The sequence below is a fragment of the Mytilus californianus genome, unplaced genomic scaffold (genome assembly GCF_021869535.1).
Source record: "Mytilus californianus isolate M0D057914Y unplaced genomic scaffold, xbMytCali1.0.p SCAF_11, whole genome shotgun sequence".
In the NCBI taxonomy this organism is placed as follows: domain Eukaryota; kingdom Metazoa; phylum Mollusca; class Bivalvia; order Mytilida; family Mytilidae; genus Mytilus; species Mytilus californianus.
In genome coordinates, this window is record NW_026262593.1 from 63,628,057 (window position 1) to 63,655,922 (window position 27,866).

Consider the following 27,866-nt stretch of genomic DNA (forward strand, 5'->3'; position numbering starts at 1 on the left):
TTGTATAGAAGATCCACACATCAGATTTTGAAAAAGGGGGGTGGGGTGGGGTTTCAGGATATTTGTTCATTTGGGACGGCGCTTTTATATTTCGAAAAGTATGCGGCTTGTGAAATATTTTATTCCTGTGTGCAGTTCTTGCAAAAAAATTTTAATGTTCTACAAACAGCTGCATCCATAGACAAATCCCAGCAAAACTAACTATTAAGGTCCCGCCTTCCCTAAAAGCCTCGTCTTAATGTTCCATATATGTAGGCCTATGAAGGTCTGTGTGCTTATAGTATATATTCACTTTATTTTCTTTATAAGACTGACGTATACAGTTACTTCTGTTGATTTGAACTTTCCTCAGTAGATTTTTCTGTGCATGAATTATAAAATTTTATACATTAGAAAGGGTTTTTCAAAAGTCTTGGTAATCAAATAGTTTACTAGAACCTACGATAGCGTAACTATAATCCGACAACCCGAAACTCCGACAGTTCAGTAGTCAGACGGTCCGATATATATCCCTAATGTTATACTTTAATAGTACTGTATTTCACTGTATTGTATACATCGGGCACTTATATAAGAGTCTAATACAGATTAAGGATGAACATCTACGAGACCTCTGTTTTGGCGTGATTTGGAGGGGAGTTGGCAAAACACTAAATGACGCTTCTAAAACATAACTAATTATCGCTTTGAATTTACATGTTGGAGTCTTTGGTGGTTTAATGGCATTCATTTATATTAAGCACGGGCTGGAGCATGATGTTATATACTATACATACTAGTAGTTGTATGTCGAGTAATTTTCTGCAAAAGAAATTGGAATAAAACACCTTATAACAATAGGATTACATGGGCAATGAAAGTTCAAAACTTCTTAAGCCCATATTCCAATCGCAAAGTTATATCTACATATGGCCCGATGCATCGATTGCATATATATATATATATATATATATATATAGATATATATAGCGCAGTTCATGCGGACACCAAAGTAATACGTTACTCAATTTTCAGCATTATACGTGAGTCGAACCAAAAGCACAAAACTCTCGTCTCTGTGGGCCCGTCTGATTAGAGGATTGTTAAATTTTAGGACTGTCTCATTATAGGTCTGACCACGGAAATTTCTATGACTTGATATATATATACATTCGACCGGGCAAGACTATTTATTTTTATCTATGTATCCGTTTTAATTATTAATATCATGATTACCAAATGATTATAATCGATATGTAATCTGGAATTAGTATTCGTATATAATTTATTATGTCCCGCGTGTAACGTATCAAATACACTGAGTTATATTTTAAGGACACGACACATGTCCTGCAATACACTTAGAATCCTTATCTAATTACTTTATTATTTATAGCACTTATAATTTTGCCGAGGTCAAATACGACTTCACATTCTTGTGTTTACATTTAATTATATGAGGTCTGGGCAATAGATGTATATCTTGTTTATATTTTTTTCACGGTTGTAATGACGATCGTACTACGACGACGCCTAGGAGTCGCGTCACAAACTAAGGCAGATAATCGGAAAAACCTGTCTATAGAAGAGGGATGGATTGATGTAGACATGCGTCTAATTACTTATCACGCTAACGTCCAGCACGGTACAGTGAAATTCTGATGACAAAACAAACAAGTAATAGCTTTTCTAAAAAGCTTGCCGTATTTTAGCTGCTTATACATGTATTGAGATCGGTGGTTTGTGAGTATAGGTTTTTTTTTATTGGAATCTTACACTCCAAGCATTAGAATATATAGTGTCTTTTTTCTCCTGGTTTTTATACGCCCATCAAAATGTTGACGGGACGTATTATGGTATACAAATGTCGTCTGTCCGGCGTAAACATGTCACACCGTAACCTAAGAACGACTTATCCAAATTTCATGAAACTTAACATAGTTGTTTCTTAAGATGGTCAAACGATCTGTATACTTTTTGGTGAAAATAAGATTAAAACTTTAGTGTGGTTTTTTTCACATGTCGCGCCGTATCTCAAAAACAATTTATGATTATTGCTTAAAACTTTACACACTTCTTAGTTATATTAATCTTAAGATCTGTATACTTTTTGGGGATGATTCAAAATTTTAATTTAGAGATATTGAGTTTTTTGTAAAAAAAAGGGTGTTTTTCGCATGTCAGGCCGTATGTCAGAAACTATTTATGATTATTGCATAAAAATTCACACACAAGACGACGGGCGTATCATGCGCTCATGGCGCAGATGTTTATTGATTTTAGTTGTAGTATTGGTGAATCAGGGTTATCATTGAAGGAGGCTTGATAGTCACATATGATAATATATATATATGGTTTGTAATAGCTAGAGTAAGGATATAAACACTTTTTTCTTTGTTTTGTGGAATATGATTGTTTTTACTCTTTATGACAATGCAAGTAGTTTTAACATGCATACTGTGTCTTGACAGCTATTTAATAGTTAGCAAGGTTATAATCAAGTTGACAAGAAAAACGTATTATTTACTTTTGAGGATTACTGCTAGACAAAATGGACTACCAGTGGCAGATCTAGAAATTTTCATAAGAGGGGGCCCGCTCCAGTCATACTTCAGTGATTCACTACATGTATATGATCAACCAAAGTTTTCCCACAAAGGGGGGGGGGGGGGGGGGTTCCCCTGAAAAACTCTCTAAATCCGCCTCTGACTACTATAGTTGGCCATTCGAATATGAGAATATTACATCTTATATGTATAGAAGACAGTGGTCTCTTTAGCCCAATTTAGAAGGGCGCCCTTAGCCACGCCCTGGGTGCCTTCAATTGCACCCCTCCCTGACGCCTTTTTCAAAGGGGGGAGAATAGTAAGTTTATTTCGCTTCTTCTGGTTAATAGTGATCTGATGTATGAATGTGTATTGCCATGTTTTATGAACATGTAGTATGAATGACTTTTCTAATGCAAATTTCATAGAATAAATAATCAAAACAACAACTTATGCATCTTTATTAACAACAAATAGCAGATTTATATGACATGTTTCGCATAATTAGCAATTGTTGTTATTTAAAAAAAAAAAAAAAAAAAAAAAAATATTTGTTAATTGACCGGATTCAGTTTCTCTATTTATTTTGTTAATCTGCTTCTGACACGGGGAGGATTGCTGTTATTGCCTATCGCAATCAACAGTATATCCTAGAGCACCGTCCCTTGGTGTCTCCTGCAGATGAACAAATTTCCATCTTTATAGATAATAATTTAAGTTTGTTCAAACTTTATCATTAAGACCTTTTTTTTTTACACTGCTGGACATAAGGAAGGAAGGGAAAAAAAATATACTCAAGAGTACTTTTAATGTATTTTTGTTATTAATGCTATTTTCATTGTCTATTATAATATCTATCACGTTATATACTGTACAATGTCTCATGTTTGTTGCTTATACTATCATAATTGTTAATTGTAAATGCCCCCTGTGTGACCATGATTGGAATAATAAATATTTGATTTGATTTGATTTGATTATATTTTTTATTATTTTGTTACGGTTTATAATCTTGACATTTTTTTTGTAAGTTCTATAGATGAGAGCTTCGTATTAGTATTATCATTTAGTGCTTTATATTTGGATGCATGTGTAAGCATATGCTTTTGTTAGTTGGAATATTTATATTTTCATTTCTGATGGCAACAAGTTCATGTAATACATATAGTCAGGATTGTTAGTAAGCGATAGTTGTTTTGTTTGTTTATGTTTATTGTCATGATTGATATGGACTATATAACTTGCTGTTTGGTGTGAACCAAGGCTTCATGTTGAAGACCATACTTCAACCTATAATGCTTTACTTTTACAAATTGTGACTTGGATGGAGAGTTGTCTTTGGTACTGATATGACATTCTGTTATATCTATCGACAAGATTGAGAACACATTTTTTTGTAATAAAACATATTTAATTCTATGATATCATATTTAACAACTTATCGGTAATTTGTGCATTTTTCCTTTGATGTGTACTCTGTGATAATGTCAGTATCAGTTGACTGGTCGTGATATATAAATTATTGGGTCAGTTCGCAATTGACATGCTCAGGTGCGCTGTGTCAGGATCTTCTTTTCTCTTTCATTCACAAAATCATGCATGATTTTTTTTTTGCAGAATCGCAAGAGTGTTTTGGTGAATGAAACACTTCTCATATTGTTTGAAAGTTTCAGTAAAGTTAGTTTTGCCTTTTTGGCAGATTGTGTGAAAATTCGAACAGAATATGAATAAAAAACCCAATAAACTTTTAAAAAATGCACTATTATTAATAGCTTTCCTTGCTTATTCACAATGATGTACAAAATGTATAAATATATCATCCATGCTATTCCGATCTAAGTTTTTATTCATACATAGTCTGGTGCTGTTCCAAGTAGTCTTCTTTTTCTGTTTCTTGAGAAGTATTTGTTTTACCTGTTCAGTCACTTTAAAGTGTTACAATTAATATTTAGACGCAACACAGAATAGTGACCAAAAAGGTACTGCTATCATATGAGAGGAGCTAGAAAAAAAATGAAATGTACACATTATCAATATTTTTGTGGTACCATCAAGATGTGGTTTCATTGTCAATATATAGACAGATATTCATAGACCAAATAACAAATAAGCAACAAATTCAAACGTAGATGTAGGATGAATTATAGAAAAAGAAGGGGTATCCGGATGCCCGAAACTTGACGAGGTTTGGTTTGGAACAAGTGATATGTCTGCATTAACATTAAATGTAGGTTTTAAAAGGGGGACCCAGATCACCCAGATCGCCTTTCCCTAAATCCTTTTCTGAAATTAAAGGTAACCGCATATTTCTGGGCGCGGTTGAAAAATAAATGAACATGACTTTGAAAAAGCAAGAATATTAAGCTAAAAGAAATAGACCAAATTTGGATGACATCTGTTAAAATGTTTGAAATAATTATGAAGTTGACAAGAAATGAACTTGTTCAGATAATATACAGTCAGCCTACAGACTTGTTGCTTCCTGAAATGTCTGCTTACACGGTGCTTTCCTAAAATAATTTGTAATGTGATAGTTTTCATGATGAATGCTGAGCAAACATAGACTATGCCATTGGTTTTGTTTGAATTGTTTTACATTGTTATTTCGGGGCCTTTTATAGCTGACTAAAATGTATGCAGTATAGGCTTTGCTCATTGTTGAAGGCCACAAGGTGACCTATAGTTGTTTATTTCTGTGTCATTTTGGTCTTTTTTTGAGAGTTGTCTCATTGGCAATCATACCACATCTTCTTTTTTTATATTATAATGACAAGATAAATGTTATGTTATCCACCCAACTAAGTAAAATATATAACTTCTCGTTGAACTTCTAAAACAACGATAAATCTGCTGATTCATATCGTATCATTCAATGCTGTCAGATGCTAATGTATGTGAAAAATAATGAAATCTACCTTAATGTATGCTTCCATTATATTCGGCATTGTTATTCAGTTATGTCCAAAGCAGAACTTATGAAAGGCATGCAATAATTTAATTTCGATAGATGCATTTGAAAAATTTATTTTCGGCACTAGTAAAGCGACGTCTATGTTCATGATGTCATGTGATCATCTATATATATAAGAATATTTCATTAGAGTTGATTTATTTAAGATTGCTTTGAATCCTACTTATTGCTATTTGTCTGCAATTACTGGCCATCACAAAGGTTCACGTAAAATTTTGACGTCATAATACAAAATATCTGACGCCACAATGGAAAAGTGATTGTTGTATGATGTCAATGGTTGAAGCAGGACAGATTCTCAGGTCAGCTGGGACAGAATTCCATAAAGCGATTAGGTGTATGGTTATTATGTATGGGTACTATGTTCAGGAGGAGGAATTCTAATATATATACGTAAAATACCGGTTTGGTTTTGGATTAAGGTGGCTCACCCCAATAAGGACCCCCGGTAGAATTTTTTTATTTTCACATATTTTGTAGATTTTTTCATGCTGAATCCAAAAATGCAAAGAAAAAAGGGGGTCACCAGGCTCGTTTTCCCCTCAAATGGAAGCGAAATGTGCGATTTTGACCCTATTTCCAAACTTTGACACCCTTTCAACAATAACAACTACATCAAATTCAAAGACTTTTAGAACCATGTCAGTATGATTATTATGTGAAAAAACAATTAAATTTGAAATGTAAACGTTCCCCTTGGTTGTTTTAGACTTAAAAATCATTTTATTTTCAGATTTATGTCTAAATTTTGCATTTTTTAATTTCAGTTTAAGGCTAAAAATATTGGTTAAATCGATTTTTCGCAAAATTTCCCCGGTAGATTTTTTTTAAAAACGGATACGTCAAAGCTATGAACTTTTCGAACATTTTAAGGTAAAATAAAATGGGGGTCACCAGGCTTTTAAAAAAGTTACGAGCTTTTGTATAACCCCTCTACCCCATGAGGTCTGATTTCAATGCACTCCATTAATTACTTTATTGTGATTTTTTTATTGATGTCTTTAAATAAATAATGTTTGTAATTATATCAATGGACGAAAGCTGAATATAAATATGATGAATATTTTACTGTTTGTTATAAAAAAGCGAAATTTTGATTATTTTGGTGAAATACGGTAATTTTTCTGGCGCGAGTTGCTTCCCTCTAATCTGGCGCCATAATCGGACAACAGAAATTTCAGGGTCGCCATTGCTGAGCAGCATACTGCACTGATAAATACGACCATGTGCATGAATAACAGACATAGTGGCGAATAGACAACGATGAAGGTAGAGTCATTACATAAGAAAACATAGATTTTAATATATTAGACAGTCAAATGTTATCAGTATCACGAAAAATACAAAGTGGGGGGTTTTCTCAAAATACTCGCTACTGTAGAAAATCACTGCGGCTGAAACCTTGCATGGGCTAAATTTCTGTTCTATGTATAATCTTTATGGCTGGTATCTTATTTATGTGTTTACTTGACCATTAACCTGTTAACTGGCAAGTTGTGAACATGTATAGCCTGTTTTGAAAAATATCCGTGTCAAACAGTCAAAGAAGGGGGTGGTCATTTTCAGCATCTCATGACCCCTCTCATGATCTGCGCTACCGTTAGCGTCAAATGAGCCTTGATTTTATATCGTCATTCGTAAAATCTAATTTCGTAGCCACGTTAGGGTTAAATGAAGTCAAATATTTATCGTTAGCGGTCTATAATGACTAGTAAAACAGGTTGGGAACAAACCCTCTATATGGTGTTTATACCTGTATAGAGGAATAATCCTTCTATAGTAGTATAGAGGGATAAAAGAGGGGTATTTTTGTTTAGACTGGATTTAAAGCAAAATAGGGCAGAATGGCATTTTCTAGTTATATTTGCTATAATCTATAGCACTATATATGCATCTATTATTGCACTTTACTGTATTCTGTATTTCTTTACTAAAAAATGGCCTGGGATACCAAGTTTTCTGCTAAAGTGACAGAACTTGCAATCTATTGTATACCTATCTGAACACCTGATCAACAACAAAAGGGACATGCAGTTGACCTTTAAATTTTATGTTAAATCTAACAAAAGAAATTCTGTTCACTGAGGCATAACTGAGTGGAATTTACCTGATCATCACAGCTTTCTTCTTCTTCTTTAAGTTTCTAGCGATCCTTCAATTATTGAAGATTATTCGCTGGGCGTCGACTATAAAATTTTATAATTTACATTGTAGCAAGAAAAATAAAAAGAAACAAAATCAAAAAATCAAAATAATGTATGTGCATTTGTAAAATTTCATTTAGATAAAACTATATACATTTGATAACAAAATAGTTAGGGATAGAAAATGGGGATGAGAGCAGATTCTGAGATCATACTCTTGAATCCCTGTACTGTACTGCATGATACTATTTGTTGTGGCAGAAGATTCCAATCTATAACTGTTCGTGGATAAAATGAATATTTATAACTGTCTTTAGATGTTTGTATTTGCCTAAATGAGTGTGGATTGCTATGTCTAGTTCTATTGTGTAGTGGGATCAAAAGGTTATATGTAGGGACTGCAACAATTAAGTACATCAATTGGTGCATCAAATGTAGCAGGTTACTGCCATAGTAAGTAGAAAATGCCATTCTGCCCTATTTTGCTTTAAATCCAGTCTAAACAAAAATACCCCTCTATAGAGGAATAATTTTATCCCTCTATAGAAGGATTATTCCTCTATACAGGTTTAAACACCAGTGGCGGGTCCGGGGGTTGAAACCCCCACCTTTTTTTTGACGATCAATGCATTTGAATGGGGACATTTAGTTGGAACCCCCCCCCCTTTATCCTGGGTTAGGAACCCCCCTTTTATAAATGGCTGGATCTGCCCCTGAACACCATATAGAGGGTTTGTTCCCAACCTGTAAAATGGGGTTCCCCATAACTTCCCTCGGACAGGGGTTCATGATTACAACTCCCTATCCCCAACTCCCATTTCTCTTCCCTTTTACTCTAAAAATTTTCTCCCCTAACTTCTACTTCCATCCTCCTTGCTCCCAGACAAAAAAATTGCAAAATATTTTTCCCAGATTATTCATCCCCCCTCTTTTCAAATTCTTGTCCTTTAACCCAAAATCATGTTCGCTCCAATTCACGTTCATCCCTTTTACATTCCCACCCTGCGTCTGTTTGTACCCTTCCTTTTATCTAAATCATGCTTTTGTTAGTATAGTTCTATAACAATAAAATAAAGATATATTAAGTTTATTTTTATTGTTTAAAAATAAAGTGACTCACATGAGATCAAAGGGTTTTTTTTCTATTTATAATCTTCATAAGATTTACCTCTACCAAATTGGTTACTTTTATTTTCACTTCAGACCAGGCTAACTAACGGTAACGGACCTGCACATGATACCCCCTTTTCTCGCTTCCTGGTCCCTCATTCCCATGTTCCCTTACCCCTGTCAACCCGCTCAAGGGGTTCGATTGTTTCGTTTATTTTCTTGAGAATATAAATGGCCTGATTTGTAAATTATAACCACTAGAGTACGAGGCAATACATTTTATTGATGAATTTGTCTTGAAAACTATTTGTTTCCAATTAAACACCCCCCCCCCCCCCCCCCCTGTCTCTCTTTTTATAAAAAATTTCATAACGTCAAGTATCTGGTTTAAACATACACACGTAGGGCTTATCTTGTTTACCAAATAACACATACATTTGAGTTGAAAAATTCATTATTGTTTTGTGCTTAGTATTTTTAACAGAAAAAATTGTATATCCCATATTCCAAACAGGTTACAAGACACCTCAGCATAATTTGGTTGACGAGGAGTACAAATGAAGCTCAGCTGCATCTTAGAATTTTTAGGCATAGAAATAACTTGTCCCTGGCATCGAAACAGCATGCCCCGAGAAGTCTGTATTCAACATATATATAAAAACAAAATCACTATTTACACTTGCTGTGCATGTAATTTATTTTGTTTGCTCATTATTGTTGCCACAAATTCTTCATTTTTTTACGCCGTAGTGGAGTGGGCATTAAGTTTTACCCTTGTCTGTCTGTACGTACGTCCCAAAATTGGTGTCCGTTCTCTAACTTCAGTTTGCCTCAACCAAATGTTATGAAACTTATACACAATGCTTATTACCAACAAACACAGCTCAAGTTTGAATTTTTTTTTGGTGGTGTCACTTTTACTCTTCTAGAATTATGCCCCTTTACAAATGGAAAAATTGCTGATTTTTTTGTTTCCGTTCTCTAACTTTAGTTTGCCTCATCCAAATGTTATGAAACTTATACACATTACTTATTACAACAAAATTCAGATCAAGTAAAACTTTGGGTAGTGTCACTCTTACCGTTCTTTAGTTATGCTCCTTTATAACTTTATATGCAAGTGGGGCATCATCTGTGTCCCATTGACACATTCCCCATTTATTTAAAATATGAACTACAGTATGCTTTTAAATGTCAATCATGGTTGATTTTCTGACAGAATTACTCTGACATTTAATTTCAGGCTTCAAGTACATGTAAGAGGAAGGAGTGATTTGTTGTGAAAGATCCTGGAATGTTCAACTTTACTTGGAAACTATTGGCAAAGTACTGACAGAATTTACACGAGAAGCCAGTATCATCTTGTCTTGCAATTGGGAACTATATGTAAAGTGCAGAAACTTAAGAACAACATTAGAAGCCAAGATCAACAATACTTGGAACTACATGTATAATCAAAGTACTGTCAGAATCCATATGAGAGAACCCAAGATCATCTACACTTGGTGTCTATATGCAAAGTGTTGTCAGAAACCACTTAAGAAGCCAAGATCAACTATAATTTTGAACTATATGCTTTAGTGCTGTCAAAATCCATAAAAAAAAATCCAAGATCAAAAGGACCTACTTTACCTACCTGTCCCAATGATGAATACAGATTACTGAGTCTTATAAAAAACACTGATGAAGAATATTGATATAAAAATAATGAAAATATAGAGCTGATCAGCTAATGATTATACATGTACATGATGTATACATGTCAACAATTACTAGTATATTGAAATTTACAATGCTAATAAATGTTTTATAAATTTGATCTCATAGACATTTTAGGAATAAAAATCAAAAATATTTCAAAAAATGAATTTTAATAGAGCTGAATTAATTTTTTTTTTTGCTGTCTGTAGTGAATTTTGCTGCAAACACAATTCATGATATGCAAACTGCTATATATGCAGTTGTCTATAATACAGAAGGTAGCTATGAGATTTGTAAATTTTGGAAATCATAATACCAAGTGGCAGTTGTGGTAAATGCACATGCCTTTGCCTCATCTTTTACCTCACCAACCCCTGACCTAAATGGCCACTTGAATTATTTTACATCATTTGGCATTTATTTTCCATCCATATGCTATTCAGTTTCTATTTCAAACGTTATATTTTCTGGATAAAAGCAGAAATAAAATACAGTTTTGTTCAATGAGACAGCAACCAAACAAAACAACCAAAAGAATTATATATTGTCTGGGAAAACTTGTGTCTCACTATTAACTGACAACATTTTTACCTACTGTAAATTCAGAAATTATTGCGTTCATTTATTATTGCGATTTTTGACGAATGGACTAAATTGCGAGTTTGATTATTGCGATTACAAAAAAAATCTGCATAAAGATCTATAATTCAGTTATCAGAATGCAAGTTCTTATTATTGCAATATTCACCCTGTCGCATTATTTGCATTAATAATAACCTCACAATAATTTCTAAATTTACAGTATCACAATGATCCAGATTAATATTGTTTTGTAAATTTAGATATGCACTCAAATTAATACAGATTGCTACAAAGATCTCAAGCATATTTCATGGATCAGTGATCAAGGTTAAAGTTACCTGATTAGGGTTGTTTATCAGATACTGTTAGCAATAGGTCATTTGTCAATGTCATGTTTTTGTCTGTTTTTTCTAATACTAAAAGTACATGTAGTAGATAAACTATGTATGCAATGATTCACAAATGTAAGGAGTACATGTCTGTCTGGCAGTTGTCATTGACCACATTTGCATGGTTCATTGGTCAATGGTAAGTCCTCTTTTAACATGCTACATTGTGTAATCAATGGGTTATTATATTTGGTGTATGGTATGATTATTAAATGTATATATTGAAATATTAAGTAAAAAGATGTGATATGATTGTAAATGAGACACTCCACAAGAGACCACATGACACAGAAATAAACAACTAAATGTCACCATACGACCTTCGACAATGAGTAAAACCTATACTGCATAGTTGGGTATAAAAGCCATCCAAATGCAATCCAATGACAAATGTACAATTTAAAACAATTCAAATGAGAAAACTAACGGCATGATTTATGTACAAAATAATGAATGAAAAACAAATCTGCCTGTCTTGCAGGGTCTATCTGAACTTAACCTTATGTTCATGGTTTTGTCTGTTACTGGCATACTATATATATGTTTAAAATATTTGGTTGATGGGGTGATTGTAACAGAGGCGGATTTAGGGGGAGGGCCCATTGGTTGATTATATAGGGAATCACTGAAGCATGACTGGAGCAGGCCTCTCTTAGGCAGTCAGCCCCCCCCCCCAACCCTTTCATGAAAAATTCTGGCTCCGCCACTGTGTAAGGCTGGCTTGGATTGGTTTATCTGATCATTTTCATGATCATTGATAATATTAATTTTTTCTGATACTTGTAGTGAAACTTTATCTTTAGGAATATCAACATCAACATAAAGCAGGTGAGACATTTCAGCTTGTGCACTCTTGTTAACACAAAAATTATATGGACTGCCGCTAGAAAATAAATGGACAATGCATGCTTAGTATGGAGAAAATTCCTCATTTTTACCATACGAGGCTGCGTATTTGTCTCGGGTGGGGTGGGGGAGGGGGCACTTCCTATATTCAAGGTGATGGGACGTGCCGCTAGAATAGGTCACCTTTTCAAGCTTGAAAATATGTGAATAGGTCGGGAAAACTCAAAAATATATGATGAGGTCAATAAAGTTTCCATAACTTCTTCGTCTGTCATCTTTCATGGTGTTCCCGGTTGTGATTTTATCAACCAAATTTTCTCTTTTAACACTTTGGTATTCTAGTCTTACATTACACTACATGAAACCCAAGCATTATAGGGAAAAGGTTACATTTTTACCTACGCAATATATGAAAAGGTATACATTTTTGAAAAAGGTGGGCCCCAGCGGCACCCCCTATCAATTAAGTATTGAAGTGCCCCCTCCTAACCCCCCCCCCCCCCCCCCCCCCCCCCCCTCCCCCCGAGGTATTTATACATCCAGCAGTATGAACACCATGTCATAGCAAGGGATTATCTGTCAGATTAGGGAAGTCATATTTCTATACCCTACGATATGAAAATAAGGAGATGTGGTATGATTGCCAATGAGACAACTATCCACCAAAGTTCAAGTTTAAAAGTCAATATTAAAAAAAATGCATCTCCATATTATCTTTGCAGCTAGCAGGTGGGTCAAACCAGTGTTCACACATCATTAAAAAAGTTGTCATGCATATTTCTTGCCGCAATGACACACTCCACTTTATTTTTTTTAAATCAAGAACTTTCCTTATAAGCTTCCCTTTTGAAAAAAAAGTAAGACAGAAGTTAAAGTTTGCCAATATCACCGACTATTATAGCGTCCCTGTGTACTGGGCTGAGTTTTAAAATTACAATTCCAACTTTTCCTGAACCTAGTAAGTAGTATAGATTTTGTGTATATATAATGTCTTTAACTGGTAGTGTTTTGAACTGCCCGGTAGACTGCGGATGTGTGTCCTAGGCAAAATTCCGACTTGGTCAAGCCAAATATTTTGCGCCTCAAAGCATGTGGTATTGAGGGATAATAGCATATACCGATATATAAGGCCGGAATACTAGTAAGGTCCCGGTTGCTATTGACCAATTTTCATCTACATGATCAAAGGTTGAAAACTGCAAATTATTGAAATGTCCGTTTTTTTTTCTGCGTAAAACAAAAAATGTGTTGCTCGAGTTCCGTTAGTCTATTATAATAACTCATTCTAAATCAATTATTTTAGTTTTTATGCTGATATTTCCTCTTTTTTTTAATGCGAACTCTGTTGGCATATTGATAGATACAACAGAAAATAGAAAATTAACAAATAGCAAAATAAGTAAAAGGAAAATATTATAAATAGAAAACATTGGCCCCGAGGTCTCATGTTAAAGGACTAGAGTTCCAAATTTCATAGAATCATGATACGAGAAAATTTGTTATATATGTTCGTGCCCATTATTTGATAAAGTATATAAATCTTTAAATGAAAATGTTATGTGTGACTCAAGTATTTAGTCTTTGTTTGAAAATTGTAATGTCCAAAAAAAATTTTGGAAAATAAAAAATACTTAACTATTATCAAAATTTTGCAGTGTTAAAATATTTCACATACTCCGGAATTGTTATGTTCAAAAAATTTTGGCAAATAAAAAATACGTAACTACATATATTATCAAAATTTTACAATGGGAAAATATTTCACATACTCCGGAATAAGATCCTACCAATACTTGGAAATGAAGATAGTTCAAGTAAAAAAGAGATTTATGACAGTAACAAAATGTTATAATACGCCAAACGGATAAAACGGTTAAACGCTCATTAGAGCTTATGTTGACTCTGTTTGTATACTTTGCCGACTCTAAATAAAGCTTATTTATTTATTTATTTTTTATAGCGTGCAGATGAACCCCGATGCCTTTATATTATAGCATACTATATGGGTTTTACTTGTTTTTGAAAGCCGAAAGGTGACATATGCAGTTGTTTACATCGCTATCCTTTGTTTACGGTTAAACATTGCGTCATTGGCAAAATATTTTCATATAGATACTAATACATCTAAAAGACATCTTTTGATATATTCAACCAGTATTTAAATGAAAATAGGGTGCGAACGGGTCCAAGGGGCGAACGTGTAGAGTGAGAATGTGTTTTTGGAGCGAACGCACCAGATACCGTCGTACAACTACAAGTCAATATTTATATTTTCTTTTTTTCAATGTTATGCTTTAATATATCATGTATAATTCTGTTCTTTTTATGTGAAAAATGAACAAACCACTCTGTAGTCCTGACCGTACGTATTTCCTGTTTTGTGGCTTTTGTAGAACGTTTTGCATGGTTTGTTGACATCGGGAAAGGGTGCTTTCATACACGCCCGCGTTCCAATGTCGTCAAAACTGTTTTTGAGAAAACCCCTCAAAGCGACCGTTTCCAAGGCGCTCGTCGTTAGTAACATGCGTTAAAATATGCGCACTGTTAAAGGGCCGAGCCACCTTAACATCCTGGATATCCTTATCGACCACCATCATTGATAACGCATCCAAATAATAAACTAGAGCCTTTACATAGTCAGTTCGATCTACCAATATCACATATTACAAATACTTATACAAATACAGCCTATAGATTAAACTCAACACCATTGTTGCGGCATTGTATATTGATGATTATACATATAGTATCAGCGCATTCAGATTTGAAAATGTTAGCAAAATAGCAGCACCATCTGAAAATGGGAAACCTTTATTATCTCGAGCATGTGAATCGAAGCAAATAGTTATTATCATCACGACGAAATATACCTATTGTAAGACCTGATACATTGTACATGTAATGTGAACAAATTAGAATTGGATTTATCTATATCAAATGCACTTCTCAGTGCTGTTGATATATCAATTAACAATCTGTGTACAGTGGCGGATACAGAACTTTTCATAAAGGGGGGGGGGGGGCTATATAATCAACTAAGGGGAGGGACGGCCCCCAGCCCCCCTCCCTTTTGGATCCGCCTGGGGTGTACAACGACTCCAAAGAATAAATCATGTATGAGTACCCCACATGCGAACATCATTTGGGACCTCGCTGTGTTGCAAGTATCTTGGGTTTTCAGGCATATTTTCATTAAATTGCTCATTGCTGCCTTTTTTAATTTCATCTATAATACATGTATAGACGTATTTACACTTGTATGCAAATTTGTCCGCCATTACGTAAAATCACACAGGTTCCCGTAAACATTGACATCATAATTCAAAACATTTGACATTCACAATTAAAAAGTGATTGTTGCCTGACGTCAAAAGGTGATTCGGAGTAGATCTAAGGTCATTCGGAGGCAAAATATAACTAAATACCAAATGTGTTAATACGTTTATAGTCGACCAGCTACATGTAGAGGGGTCATTAAACAAACTAAAGTGCACTGAAACCCTTGTCCATAACTAAATCGTGATGCTTGGTGTTTGCTTCCTTGCACACACGCAACCATATTACTCACCTTGTTTGTTTTCTATTCTTCTAATCAGCTGTTTATCGGCAATTGTCTGTTTTGTTTACATCAGAAATCAATGAAGCGGTGAATGCGCGGGGAAACGAAATGACATATTCGTATCAATACGGTAAATTCCGTGTTTGAATATTTTCTAATCAATATGTTCAAGCAATGAAAAATATGAGGATAACATTTTTAATCATAGAGCACACGTTTTGTGTATTTACTATTTAAAATTACAGTTTATGATTGATGATTGATTGTTGGTTGCTTAACGTCCAGTGGCAAATATTTCATGCATATTCAGGACGAGAACAAATTCACAATAAATACAATAGGTAGGTTCTGTAATAGATTAAGGGATTAAGGTCGGAGAAATTTAGACTGCCACGGGAAATGAGGGTATATTGGATAGGGACAGAAATTTAGCCTTGCAACAGGTCACCTACGGACCCCTCAAAGAGTTGTTGCAAGGGTTCTTAACGTGCAAAGAGCGTGGCACTCTCTTTACACGAGGCATCGGATTTAACGTCCCCATTCTGACTGGACGTGGCTGCAAATTTGTACATCCCGCACAGCCACACGGACGCCCCACTTTAGCACGGGTTTTACTGCCGGTCGGAGGAAGACCAATGGTGACCATACTTCTATTCCCCAGTCACCCTTGGGGGGACAGTTTATGAAGAAATATAGCAAAATATGTTTCAATACGCACTATAAAGTGAAGATTAGATGTATTATTGTTTTGTTTTTGAAAGAACATTAATAATCCATAAATACACACCTTTGTACCAAAATTGCAACAAAATTTCAAGATAACATAAATTTCATCATCACAGAATGATATTATTTGCTCAAATTGACAGGGCTTCGTGAACTAAATTTGGCTTAAATTATGATAGCAAATGAACACTTCATTATAGTTTCTACCGATGACCTACTATCATGATTTTTATCCGACCCCACTTACGGACGCGTTGACATATAATGCATACAACTCAATAATAGCCAATCAGACGTTAAGATATCCTTCACTTCCCCCAGAAGCAGCCCGGAAGCAGCTGAGATGCAGCCATTTAATGTTATGTATAACCAATGAGATACCGTTAACAGATTTAACACATTCCAGACGTCCAGCCTCTGAATAATCAGACCGTATCACCATGGTGATACGGTAATAACCCTCCCTTCCCGAAAAAAAAACCTGCATTTATCGTATCAAGTCACCCCCGGGAAGGGATGGATATTTTACACACAAATGCGTCGGTACAGGTCCGGTGGCTTGTTTTTCTCAGTCCTGTAAGGTGTTTTGAAAGCAGGTATTATATAAACATATAAAAAAATTAAAGCGTTGCCAGAATAATTTGTGTAAATAAAAGTTGTATTATAAATAAGACAGCAACCAAATTAACGCCAAAGCTAAACTAGATCAACACTCTGGTTTTCTCAATGGATACATGTCTTTACAATTTTTCAAGCTCTAAATTTTCAAAAAATAGATAATTCAACAAAGACTTCCAAAAATATGAAATCGACACAAAATCCTTAAAATAGCAAAATTAAAATACACAAATTTAGGAGACCTTAAGGCAATGAACAGGAACGAACTCCGTTTGCTAACATCTGAGAAAACAATAATCACAGCTTCATGTACTTGTTTGTATTATATCCGTTTGCTAACATCTGAGAAAACAATAATCACAGCTTCATGTACTTGTTTGTATTATAATGTTCTGACAACAACTGGTATATGGTTAAACTTTGATCGATGTATGTGAATAGTCCTTGCGAATGTTCGAAACTATAGTTTTAGTAAATAATTTTTTTCCTGATCAAGAAAATTAGACAGTCATATATTTATTACAAAAAAATAAGATGTGGTTTGAATGCCAATGAGATAAATATCCACCAGAGACAACATGACGTAGATGTTATAAAATATACGTCAACATACGGCATTCAACAATGAGGAAAACCCATAATGCATTGCAAGCTATACAAGGATCCAACATGACAAATGTAAAAAAAAAATGTCAAACAACAAAACCAACGGCATGTCATTGATTTATATACAAAACAATTAAAAAAGCAAATGTAATACACTACAACAAACGACAACCAATGAAATCCAGGCTTATGATTTTGCCACAGTCACACATTCTACATGACGGGGTTATCAATATAAAAATAAGAAGATGTGGTATGATTGCCAATGAGACAACTCTCCACAAGAGACCAAATGACACAGAAATTAATAACTATAGGTCCCCGTACGGCTTTCAACAATGAGCAAAGCTCATACCGCATAGTCAGCTATAAAAGGGCCTGAAAAGACAAATGTAAAACAATTCAAACGAGAAAACTAACGACCTAATTTATGTACAAAATAATGAACAAAAAACAAATATGTTACACAGCAACAAACGACAACCACTGAATTACAGGCTCCTGACTTGGGACAATCACATACAAAATGTGGCACATACATAACCATGTTTGCGGGCGCCCAATCACAATCATCAATAAAAGCGCTGTTCCTCTGCTTTTTGTGTTTTGCTGTGCATGAAATGACTGTGTGTCATGGACGGATACCCCTTATCCTTTTTTTCTATTTTGTACGAATTTATTGTAAAGACCAGTTGAAAAGGGGTTGACTCATCAGATTGATACAAAGCTAAAAAAACTAACTAACAAGAAGACCTATATAACCGAATTTAAACCGATTTACTCTATACGCAGGAACTATATACCCTTACAAACTAATGAGACCTGCTCAAGTAGGATATAGGGACAATTAGTTCCGGTATAATAAAGATTCGGTGGACTCTAAAACGTGTTTGGTTGATTTATCTCACGGGACAATTAATGAAAGATTTATCACACCTTTTTTCTCAAACACAATCAAACAAACAGAGAGTAAATAAATGACATGTCTTTTGAAAAATGTATTCATAAAAAAGTTTACCGAAATAAGTACAGACAAAAACGCAAATGATATAGAAATTGAGCTTTTTCCAGGGGTAAAAATTGCCACGCACACACAGAAAATTGTAACCCTTTGAAAAATATCATATTGGTCTTTCTAATGTTCCACTTTTTTTACCCCAATATAATATACGCAGATTAATATTTTGAATGGATGATACTACAAATCAAAAATTCAATTTTCAACATAATAAGCTATAAAACGGCAAGCTTTTTTAGAAAAGCTATTACTTGTTAATATTACCAATAACTAACAAGTTCCGCATCGAATCCCATACCGATACTAATAGTATATGTCGCATGTTACCTGTTACCTAATCTGTACATTCCGCCTCTGTCAGGCGCCCCATCAAATTGTGTATTTAAGACTTGCTATAATATACACGGGTCATAATCACACTTGAACTTGTCATTATATAGGTAATTACATAGTTCAGGTTAGTTTTAATTAAATTTGTAACAAACTATGTACACCTGATTTTAAAATTAATAATTTGATTTTTTTCTATCTGATATTATTTTAATATAATATTAAACTTATATCACACATAATGAAAATTTATAAATTTATATTAATATGGACTTTAATTCACTGTAGCATAAACATCTTTTAGTAAATTTGAATTGAATATTTATCATATTGTACTGTATTTTTACCAGTCTTTTCGGATAAGTAAACTGGCTTGCTTATAAAAACAAGAAGTGTAAATGAAATTTGGATTGATTAAAATTTGGTTTATCTATAATGACATACATTGAATACTGATATTTGAAAGATTAAAATTTATTTTGTTACTGCTGGGAGTACACTTTCTAAAGTTTTATAATAATGGTGACAAAATCAATCCAAACTTCTGAAATGCATGTATATAGGTGATAGTAATATATACAAAAAAATTCGTAAGGGTTCCGCGGAACCCAGTGTCTCGCCTACTTTTTCTGTTAATCGCAGGCTCAACAAAAATGAGGAAGTAAATCAATAAAATTATTCCTCTTGATACTATCTTTTGATTGTAAGAAGCTTCTGTCCAAGTTTGGTAAAAATCCAGGATCGTTTAAGAATCTAATAAATGTTTAAAAACTTTAACTGCAGACTGAATGTAATGTTAACTGGGAGAAAACAAAATTTCCTTCTAGATACTAGCATTTGATCATAAACAAGCTTCTGTCCAAGTTTGGTACAAATCCAAAATAGTATAAGAAAGTTATTAAAATTTTAAAAACTTTAACCACAGAGTGAATGTGTTGTTTCCTGGCAGAAAATATAAGTCCATTTAAAAGTAAAATAAGGAAAAAATAGATTTTTTTTTACAAAATTTCCTTCTGGATACTATCTTATGATCATAAACAAGCTTCTGTCCAAGTTTGGTAGAAACCAATGGTAGTATAAGAAAGTTATTAAAATTTTAAAAACTTTAACCTCAGAGTGAATGTTATATTTTCCGGCAGAAAATATAAGTCCATTTATAAGTAAAATACTGAAAAAATGGAATTTTATTTTTACAAAATTTCCTTCTGGATACTATCTTATGATCATAAACAAGCTTCTGTCCAAGTTTGGTAGAAATCCATATCGCTATGTCTCGACAACCATTCATTAATTACTTCAAACACAATTTACTTAACTTTTTCCTGCTTTTCACTCTTTGGTTTTTAAATTTGCACAGTTAACTGTTTGGAGGGACATTTATTAACCAGGACTTAACTTGTACAATAGATTTTTGTTTAAAATGGTTTGCAGGGGGGTGGGGGGGGGGGGGGGGGGGGGCAAGGTAGCTTAGCCCCCCCTCTTTTTACAGGCAAATTTTCTGGTAGCCCCTCTAGGTCTCCCCTTATTAGAAACACTTGATCCACCACTGGAAATCTTTTCTTTTAAATTTCTTTTAATTGATCTTTAAAATATTATAAAATTAGCTCGATTGAAAACTTGTTTGAAAGAAAAAAAAAGACCCATTGTCAAGAAAAATAGATAAATTCATTATACATATGCATAAATATAGCCTTAGTATTTTGCCTTGCATCTTGTTTTTAATATCTAACATCTTCTTAACATCTTTTTACTCATATATCTTTAACTGGTTATGTCTATTTTATTGCATCTGTTGCAGATAAAAATTAATGATTATTCATATGGGTTAGACTACATTTAGTTTTGAACACATTTAAATATTAAGTATATTTAATAAAGAATTTTGTTTTAAGGCATGGTAAGGTAAACCGTTATTTTGATACCAACAACTGTTGCATTTAGTTTACAGTATATTAATACAGCATTTATTGTTTGCATTTTTAAAAAATATATAAATATAAAACAAATTATAAAATTTCAATTTTGAAATGGAATGATGTCTTATATGTGCAAGCAGTCATTAAAGTAAACCATACATGTGTGTTTGTAATATTTTACAGGTTTTATCTAATGCTTTATGGTACCTGACCAACCAGCATCTTACTATCAATGAAGCAGCAAGTAGACATAAGGATGTGTATCCTATACCAGCCATCTTTGATGAATACCAAGGATACAATGAAGTAAAAAGAAAGAAGGCAAATAGTATGCCCTTAGATTCATCAGGCCTTGAAAATCAAGTTCATGCCTTATATAGGTATTAAATAAATGTCATATATGGGTATGTGTTATTGAGACAGCAACCCAACAACAAAAATATAAAAATGGCAATATATAGTCTAGAACGATCCACAGGTTTCTGTACAATACTGCAAGTTCTAAATTGTCCCAATCTAAAAAAGTTTTGATATATAACAACCACTGATTAAGTTTGTAGTTTTACATGTATGCTTCAGCTGTCTATCTTTACATATTCCATTATATTAATAGTTGTTAAATTGAATGACACTTAGTCTTTGGCGGAGCATTGTCTAACTTAGAACTTGCTAAATGAATGAAATCATACAGCAAATTTCTACAATCACAGACGGGTCGGATGAAGGAATTGCACATTTCAGTTGAGCCTGCTAAAACAGTTGCCAAAGATGCAACCATTGAACATCGTGGTCCATGTCATAATGGTACATTGAAACAAAAATACAAAAAGATAGATGAAGCTTTACAGAACTGTGCCCAAAAGTCACCTGGAGAACCAGTACTTTTTGAAGAGAATATACATTTAGATAAGCCATTTGAAACAAATGTAGAAAGATTTCGATATTTTGAAGATCTTCAATTGACTATACCTGTCGATGTTATTAGATTTTCACCAGGTGGAACAGCAAGCACTACTGTGTGTTTGGTTAAAGTACCAGAGTTGAGAACAGAGAGTGAAATACTGGTACAAGGAGCACAGTTTATGCTAAAAGCGAAACCAAACATGTTGGAATTTCACACTAGAACCCAGAAGAATATGTTTAAAGACAAATTAAAAAACTTGTCCAAATTATCTCCAGCGGTAGTTGAATTCATTTATAAGGAACTGGCAATGGATGGAAGAACAGCTTTTAATCCTGTTGTTCAAGAGAGACAGACTCATATCTTTGGGATATCAAGGCCTGATCACCGACCTTCGCCATCTGAATCCTGGTAGGCCTGGAAATAAATATGACAATTTTTTTGAGGTAATGTCTGGCATTGTAGAAGAACTAACAGCAGCAGACGATAGAAGACATGGTACCTGCCACCTCTCAGAATTCATATCTTTAAATGAAATGATAGAAAAGACAAAAGTAATGTGTCCAGAGGGAACAGCAATTCCATCTAAAGATCTTGTTAGACTTCAGTTTACACCAAGAAACCCTTACACTCATAGAGCTTTATCATTTACATCTCGAATTAATATTCATTATAAGGTACAGAGAAGACAACTGAGAATTTCGCATGAAGATGCCCATTTTTGTAATGCACAACTTAGGTACTTGAAAGAGTGTGTAGTCAAATTGAAGAATCGCTGTAATTTTCTCTGTTGTGATGATAAGACAAAAGTCCCATTCGGCGAACCTGGCACAGCGGTCTCTACAGGTGTAAGAGGCAAGAAATCATTAGTTCGTACAAGCTCTACATTGGTGGCATTAGATCATATGACTAAAGCATCGCTTACTTCATCTGTCATTTTGAAATGCAAGGTTCCAGAAAGTGCAGATAAATCATTTGTATCAGGGACTGTCTTCGTAGCAGTGAATGACTCTGTTTTTCAGACGTCTTCACCATTTCGACATGCTGCTATGATAACAAAAGTTCTTGAATCTCCTGCACCTGTACTGCTCAAGTTTACAGACGGAGGGACTGACCAGAGGAACACATTAGAAGCTGTAAAATGTGCAAATATATGTTTGTTCCAGGAACTGAATCTAGATACGCTTATTCATGGTAGGTGTGCACCTGGACAAAGTTGGACAAATCCTGCAGAAAGGGTGGTGAGTTTACTTAATTTAGGGTTACAGAATGTATCCCTTGAGAGGAAAGAACTAGAAAGTGCTGTTGAAAGAAAGTTAAGGAACTGTAATAGTATGGCTGCTGTCAGAATACTTGCCCAGGAAAAACCAGAAATTAAAGAAAGTTGGACAGAATCTGTGGAACCTGTGCATTCAGTTGTAAGAAACAGATTGATCAGACTTAAACTCAAAGATGAGCCAATTCAAGCTGTTGATCCAGTATTAGATGATAGTATAGATGTTTTGAAACACCATCTTAGAGAGTTGTTTCCGCAACTTGATTTACAGAAATTGCAAAAAGTGCATACGAAAAAGGTAGCTGATTATGTATCTTGGATTGAGAAGCATTGTAAGATGACCCATTATGTTTTTCAAATAAGAAAGTGTTCAGACAGGAATTGTTGTTTGGAACCAAGTTTGTCTGCAGAACAACTTCAGTGGCTTCCAGATCCAGTCTTGGAAGAGGATGGAAATCATTTCAAGAAGTATAATGATGTCAAAGACCAGGACACTACTGAAAAAGACAGACCATCACTAAGAAAAGCGAAAGAAAAACCTGTCAAACAGAATAAAAGACATGAAAGTGTTGGTATAAATGAAACAGATACTAATCAAAATGCAAACCAATCCAGTGAATCTACACCTGTATTAATCGAAGACAATATGCCCACATCAGATCCTTCACTTTATACAGTGCAAAATGCTAGGTCTGTGTGTGAATGCATTGAATGTGCAAAACCAAGGGTAGTATATTCACGTCATAAGTTAACTGAAAGGCAACAGATTTCTTTAATTGTGGCAATGTCAGAATATGAGTACACATGTGGTTCATCACTTTTACCTCCATCAAACCAGTTGTGTGAAAGTTGTATGTAGATCAAATTTGACCTGCAGCATGCCTGTGGAATTGGCTTATTACAGCAGTGTGTTTCGTTCATTTTTTGTATATAAATTAGGCAGTTAGTTTTCTCATTTGAAATGTTTTACATTCGTCATTTCGGGGCCTTTTAAAGCTGACTATGTGGTATGAGCTTTGCTCATTGTTGAAGGCTGTACGTTGACCTATAGTTATTAATTTCTGTGTAATCTGGTCTGTTATGGAGAGTTGTCACATTGGCAATCATCCACATCTTCTTCCTTTTTATTGTAATAAGGCTCTTTCTATTTGCCTTAATTCAAATAATGTAAACAAAACCATGTAGTATAAAAGTGTTAACTTTAATAGCTTTAACATTTGAAAAATGATAACATAACATGCATGGCATCCATGTATACAATAAAGCATCAATGATATACAATTAAAACATTGGTCTAGGTGACAAAATTGACAATTGATGGAATAGTCAAGTACTGATAAGCTACATGTACATGGTATTATGATGTTTTATGTATAGTCACTATATATAGTGCCAAAAAACAAAATTTTATATCATAGAAATAACATAATTAATTAATTTAGATTTACTGGATTGTTCTGAGATTTATTTATCATATTACCATGATTACTGACAAAAAAACAATCACTAGGTCCAGACATAGAAAGCTCATATTTTATTCTGAAAAATGACAAATGAGAAAACATGTACTTTTATGTACTACATGTAGTGTCAGATTGGTGAGTTAAAGAACATGATCATGTTCAGTATAGTCCAAAACTAATGAATACTGTAAAAATTAACACATACATATATCATAAAAAAATTTAAAGACATTCATGATATTAGTACCACTCTTTTAAATTAAAATAATCACCCAACATAAAAAAAAGTCTTGTATTGGACTTTTTTGGAGATAGATTAATTTAATTAAACATGGTATATGTATGTGATAAATAGATAATAAAAATTATAAGTTTCTTTGGACAAAATATGAATATGTTCCTTTAGTATAAAACAACAAATACCGGACAGTGCCCAAACCTCATATTTACCAATTGTAAACTTCCAGTTCTTGTTCCAAAGTAAAAAGCTTTTCAATTTTTTGTTGATGAAAGTCACAGTATGCTAGAAATACATATTACATTGCTGCTGTGTAAACTTTTTTTATAAAGTTTATATTTCTAAAGGTTGGGTACTTCATACCTTGTACTTTGTATGCATATTATATACCTTATGTAATAAGGTTTCTGTCTGTCAGTATGCAAATGCCCTCTACCTCATTTGCAGGGTTCATTAACTGATTGAAAAAAAACCGAGTTTCTTATGCCAACACCGTAGTGGAGGGGGCATTAATTTAAGTTTTACCCTTGTACATACTTACATGTACATACAAAAATTGGTTTCAATTTTCTAATTTTAGTTTGCCTCAACCAAATGTTATGAGACTTATACACAATGCTTATATATATATATATATATATATATAATTATTACCAACAAACACGAATCATGTTGAACTTTGGTGGCATCACTTTTACTTTTCTAGAATTTAAAAAAATGTATACACCTTTACAAATCTCAATCTCTAACTTTATACCTATGTAATAAAACATATACACAATGAATATAACCACAAAACACAGATCAAGTTTTAATTTGGTAGCGTCACTTTTACCATTCTACAGTTGTGCCCCTTTACAAATGGAAAAAAAAATGCAGAATTTTTCATCTCCATTTTCTAACTTTAGTTTGTCTCATCCAAATGGTATGAAACTTAAACACAATGCTTATTACCACTTAACACAGATCAAGTTTTAATTTGGGTAGCGTCACTTTTACCATTCAACAGTTATGCTCCTTTACAAATGGAAAAATTGTTGAATCTTTCATTTCTGTTCTCTTAATTTATTATAGCTCAACCAAATGTTTTGAAACTTATACACAATGCTTGTTTTAAAAAAAAAACACTTTAAGCATTCTATATTTATTCCCCTTTGCAAATGGAAAAATTGCTGATCTCCAAGTACTATAAGCAATAGGTCAACTATATATTTGGTGTATGGAATTATTGTAAGGTGTAAAAATGTATCAAACATATAAGCAAGACAAGTAAAATAAATAATCATAAACACATACATGTATCTATAATTATAGTTCAGGCAAATTGTCATCTATTTCATCAACAACGTCCTCTTCTGCATCTACAGGAACAGCTAGACTACGTGCAAGTCGTGAAATAATTTGATCTAATCGTGTATTAAATCCTGGCATGTCTGTTCCAGCTAATGGCATAGCCTCCGTAGCTGTTTATAAATAATATTTTGCTCTTGTTCGTTAACTACCCCCAAGGGTGACTGGGGAATAGAAGTATGGTCACCATTGGTCTTCCTCCGACCGGCAGTAAAACCCTTGCTAATGTGGGGCGTCCGTTTGGCTGTGCGGGATGTACAAATTTGCAGCCACGTCCGGTCAGAATGGGGACGTTAAATCCGACGCCTCATGTAAAGAGAGTGCCACGCTTTTTGCACGTTAAGAACCCTTGCAACAACTCAAACATTCAATAAAATCTGCCGAAAGAGACCGACGAACTGGAGTAAATTCGAGCCAAAAGGTATTTCAGGTAATAGATGGTCGATCCATACCAGACTGGAAAAAATTATTAGCCGTCAACGCAAATAAACAAGCTCTACTTAAGTTCCTGAGTGATTTTACTCTTCGTCATATTGCTCAGTACCCGGTGCTGACCGCCAGAGGATAAACTTTATCTAGCGGGTATTTTTGTTGACCCAATTGTCGTGAAGATGTTATCTTCCACAGGGGTAACTGACTGCCAGGGTTTATTCAGCACACACGAAGAGGCAGACACGCGAATGATCCTGCATGCCATGTTTGCTGATGAAGAGTCTGGGAAGGAAAACAAGAAGGTCGAATTATTATAAAGTCTCCAGATACATATGTCCTAATTCTTTGTGTGCATTTCTTTTTATCAATGAAAAACACCCAGGAACTGTGGTTTCAAACAGGAACAATAACTAGCAATAAAGATGGTCGTAGATACCTTCCTGTGCATGAATTATGCAGTGTGTTAAACCCTGTCATGTGTAAAGTTTTACCTGCTGTTCATGCTTTGACAGGTTGTGATACCACATCATCAGCAATATGCATCATACTGTGCACATTGTAGACTAAAAATTCAGGGCCATAAATTTCTCTTCCTTGTTCTTTAAAGAATTTCAGCAGATTCCCTGCATAAATCTGGTGGTTCTTAAAAAATTAAGGAGAAACAATAATTCCTATCCCAACACTTAAAGTCATAAAATGAGAATATAGTTCTGGTCTTAAGATATCTTTCAACACAATGTTTCTAGTATATAACAGAAATTGTCGATATTCAGTGGCTTTCCATCGGTCTACATCATCAAGACTTCTAGGTTTTCGGGCAAATAAACTGGGAATAGCTTTTCGAAGTTGTAACAACTTAAAACTTTTTTGATCTTTATTTTGTGCAGATAATTTAAAGTCTCTTTTACCTCTTAACCAAAGCAATAACAGTCTCGTCATGACCCCCAAGCATGTTTGATGCATGTAATCAACTGGAAATACTTTAGTCATGTCTATTGACAGATTTGTTAGTGGTGAGTTACCGTGGTGATGTTCAGATTGAGATTGACTTCTGAATGACACATCAGTGCGAGGCTGTTCAGTGTCAATTTCCTGATATATTATTCTACCATTCCATACTCCAGTTTGGGTACATTTATCACATCCATAATAACCAGAATATAAT

General features: G+C 34.0%; 1 long non-coding RNA gene across 1 annotated transcript; it reads left to right on the forward strand.

Annotated features, from left to right (window-relative positions):
- Positions 1–6,343: 6,343 nt before the first annotated feature.
- On the forward strand, positions 6,344–10,569 carry LOC127720498 (uncharacterized). The gene is made up of 2 exons (XR_007990823.1): positions 6,344–6,765; positions 9,994–10,569. It is a non-coding gene; the product is annotated as an uncharacterized LOC127720498 (long non-coding RNA).
- The last annotated feature ends 17,297 nt before the right edge of the window (positions 10,570–27,866 follow it).